The sequence below is a fragment of the Macaca mulatta genome, chromosome 6 (assembly GCF_049350105.2).
Source record: "Macaca mulatta isolate MMU2019108-1 chromosome 6, T2T-MMU8v2.0, whole genome shotgun sequence".
NCBI lineage: Eukaryota > Metazoa > Chordata > Mammalia > Primates > Cercopithecidae > Macaca > Macaca mulatta.
The window spans coordinates 66,726,430-66,730,611 of NC_133411.1; the positions used below are offsets into that span (position 1 = coordinate 66,726,430).

Consider the following 4,182-nt stretch of genomic DNA (forward strand, 5'->3'; position numbering starts at 1 on the left):
TGTACTACTACTCTCAGTCTGTATTAAATATTAGCAAAACGCAATAAAATATGTTTACATAAAAATCAAAGTTCTATACATAGACATTCTAATACTTTCCTCCTGTACTACAATAGTTTTATATACATCCAAGGGTATATAAAATTGATTTAGCTCATATTTCTCTTCTTCAAAAGTACTTTTTTTTTTTTTTTATAAAACAAGTTTTGTTTTGCTTTGTTTTTCGTTTTGTGAGATGGTGTCTTGCTCTGTTGCCCAGGCTGGAGTACACTGGTGCGATCTTGGCTCACTGCAACCTCTGCCTCCTGGGTTCAAACAATTCTCCTGCCTCAGCCTCCCGAGTAGCTGGTACTACAGGCGTGCACCACCACACCCAGCTAATTTTTTGTATTTTTAGTAGAGACAGCGTTTTGCCATATTGGCCAGGCTGGTCTCAAACTCCTGGCCTCAAGTGATCTGCCCACTTCGGCCTCTCAAAGTGCTGGGATTACAGGTGTGAGCCACCATGCCCGGCCCAAAACAAGTATGTTTTTTAGCATGTACTGTGTACTCAGCACTGTAGAAGGGACAAAAAATGGCTCAAATTGATTAAAATATTCTCCATCTACCAAGTTCACATACTATAGCTGTTGAGGCAAGACATTATAATAGATGTCAAAGAGTCAGAGTATAAAACAATATGCATTGTTCTCACTTATAAGTGGGAGCTGAACCAATGTGAACACATAGACACGGGGAGGGTAACAACACACACAGGGGCCTGTCAGAAGGGCAGGGGGAGGGAGAGCATCAGAAAAAACAGCTAGTGCACGCGGGGTTTAACACCTAGGTGATGGGTTGATATTGCACAGATATTGCAACCCAGATATTGCACAGTACACTTCTTAATCCAGTGACCCACCAAGACACCATGGCACATATTTACTTATGTAAAACACCTGCACATCCTGTACATGTACCCTGGAATGTAAAAATAAAATCTTGAAAAAAAGAAAAAAGTAAAGAGAGACGGGGGAAAAATGTGTATATCAGCCAGGAATGTCATTGTGAACAATGTAAGCCACTCTTACTATTTTAAGCAAAAAGGAATTTATTAGGTGGCTTATAGAATTTCTTGCAGGACCAGTAAGCCAGGGTTAGATAATGTGCAGCAGCCGGAAGAAATAATCAACCACCCAAGGGACATTCCGGTGGAAATCACTGATGCAGTTGCCCATCACTCTGCACCAGTGACACCAGGGACCAGAGAGTGCAAACCCTGCTAAAGATACCAAGGGGAAGCATGCTTTGGCTACCCCACTTGCAAAGAAAGCTGAGCTCTCTGAGCAGATGCAGCCACAGGCTACCATGAAGGAAGAAGAGACCAAGGCAAAGCCAGGGCTTCCGCCTTCACCGTAGCATGTGGCTGCATCTGCTCTACAGAACCTAGCCTGTAGCCACAACCAGGCATCAGGGGGATCTCTCTAACTCTCCTACCTCTGCTGTGAACAAAGGAAAAAGAGACTGGAAGGGATGTTGAAGGAGTCTGTGCATAGAATCTGTTACAATAGTTCCCATTTGAGGAGAAAGGCCGATGCATACTTTAAGCTCTCACATGAAAAATTCTGGGAGGCTAGTTCAGGACCTGTCATTGCTACATGGCTGGGTTCTTGGATTTCAGCCTGAGTCAGCTATGAGTTCCTGCTACAACAGGTAAGCTCTGAAGCGCTTCCTACCCGAGGCAATTTTTTGTCTCCCCATTGCATATCTGACTTTCACTGCTGCATTTTAACTTCCAAATTCTCCTTGGTCTCTGTTCCTATTTATCTGCCTGAATTTTAAACTCAGTTTTATATAAACCCCATTTCTTCCTGATCCCTACCTTTTCCCTGCAAACAGATATTTGTTTCGCTGCTTCATCTGACATTTGGCTTTTACCCAGTCCCTTGTCTTGCTCACCATCTTCCCTAGACATTAGCTGAATCTCCTGCTTATCTTCATCTCAATACACATGGCTCTGCTTCAGTCAGAGACCAAAAGAAATAGGGCTCTGGGAATGGGGGTTATATGTAAAATTGGAAAAACGAATACTCAATGAGAACAATTGAAGACAGGGGTGTCTTTGGCTGACTGGAGAGCAGCTCATATTAGAAGAATGAAAGGGTCTATGTAAGCAAAAGAAAAAAGAAAGGTCTTTATAAGGAAGGTAAGGTAAACACTACAATATACCAAAAGCCAAGGAACTCCTGACATCTTAGATAGACTTAGATGTTGTGACACAGAGTGCTAAAAGTAAATTAGGCAGCTCAAAATTGATTTCTTTTCCATAAAACTCCAAGCTGATATTGTAGCTTTTCTCCTCAAAGTTGTCAAGAGTCCAGGCTTCAGTGCATGTCTTCCAACTCACAATGTCTACCATCTTGTCCAACAAGAAGGAATTGGAAAGGAGAGGGTACACAATTCCCTTTGGAGGCACAACCCAGATATTGCCTTGTACACTTCTTCTGTATCCAGTGACACACAAAGCTGCAAAGGAAGCTGAGAAATAGGGCTTCTGTTAGCTATATAGCCAGCTAGAACTTCTGTTCATATGTAAAAAGGAAAGAACGAAGATTGGAGGATAACTAACCCTCTCTGCCACATTTAGTGTGGTGTGACTAGGCTACTACAGAAATTCTCGAGGAAAGAGTGCTACTGTCTCACAGAATGAGGCTGAACAAGAGCGTCTTCTCCAGAGGAAGTCTGAAGCAAGATAGCCAGTGCCTTCCTAGGAAACATCATAGTTACTGACGTGCACAGTCCTTTCATATGGGATTAAAGGCATATGAGTGAATGCAAGGTGACATTGCACCACCAGTCTCCATTCACCCAACCTCTGCCCCAATTCACAGCCTGCAGTGAGAGCCTATGGAGCACTTCAGAGTTCTGCATCTGGTCACCCAGGTCCAGGTTCAAATCCCAGTTCTCCAGTCAACCACCTGTGTGCACTTGAGCAATTTACCCTTTCTCCCTGTGCTTCCTGCAATAGTTTGAATATTCGACCGCTCCAATCTCAAATTGAAATTTGATCCCCAATGTTGGAGGTGGGGCCTAATGGAGCGTGTTTGGGTCATGGGGCAGATCCCTCATAAATAGATTATTGCCCTCCCTCCCTTTAGGATGGGGGGGTTCTCACTTTGTTCCCAAGACAGCTGGTTGTTAAAAAGAGCCTGGCACCACCTTCCTCTCTCTCTCTTGCTCCCTCTCTTACCATGTGATTTTTGTACTTGACAGCTCTGCTTCACCTTCCACCAAGAGGGGGAGCTTCCAGAGGCCCTCATCAGAAGTGTATGTTGGTGCCATGCTTTTTGTACATCCTGCAGAACCATAAGCCAAATAAATCTCTTTTCTTTATAAATTACTCAGTGTGAGGTATTCCTTTTCAGCAACACAAACAGACTAAGACACTTCCGTTTCCTTGTCTATAAAAGAGATGGTAATAGTGCCTACCTCATAAAGGTTGTTCTGAGGATTAAATGAGCTAATGCACATGTATGTTGGAAGGTAGTTAAAAATAAAACTTTGGGTAGTTCAATGCATACCTTCATCAATAAACGTTGATAAAATATAAAACCATCTAACAATGGAACTCTCCAATTGTTTAAAATCCATCTGAGGAATTCCCAGTTCCACCAATGACCATGGACACACTTGCTATGATGGTTACAATTGGCATCCACAGGAGCATTATCAATAAACCTATGTTTTAACACCCAAGCTGCTCTTAATATCCTGGCTTACACTGCCACCCGACCCAAAGCATCTGAATAAAACCCTGAAAGAATAAGCACCTATATCACTTGTACCCTTCCAACAAATCCCAGCAGCTTGCTGCGTTTGTTAAGAATCTACAAAAATAATTCTCAGAGGTAGAGGAGGAGGATAGAGATCCCCTTAAAGGAACTTCTCAGAATCATCTGGGGTGCTTTTCAACTGCATACTATATAATTGCCCCAGAGATTATAATCCCCATTTACCCACTCATTAATGACATGTTGGAGACAGCTCCTACCAGCTCACAAGAGCAGATTGTACACACCTTTTTCCAACTTTGTATGCAGTGACATCCCATTGGTAGCTTGAAATCAGATACAGTGTGGTTATTTACAACATAGAACATAGAACACTCCTCTCTGAAGAGCTTTTTTTTTTTGAGACAGAGTC

The 4,182-nt window shown here is 42.6% G+C and overlaps 1 long non-coding RNA gene across 1 annotated transcript; it reads left to right on the forward strand.

The window, feature by feature from the left end:
* Positions 1–1,318: 1,318 nt before the first annotated feature.
* On the forward strand, positions 1,319–3,379 carry LOC144341231 (uncharacterized). Its single transcript, XR_013418105.1, has 2 exons — positions 1,319–1,692; positions 3,253–3,379. It is a non-coding gene; the product is annotated as an uncharacterized LOC144341231 (long non-coding RNA).
* Positions 3,380–4,182: the final 803 nt, after the last annotated feature.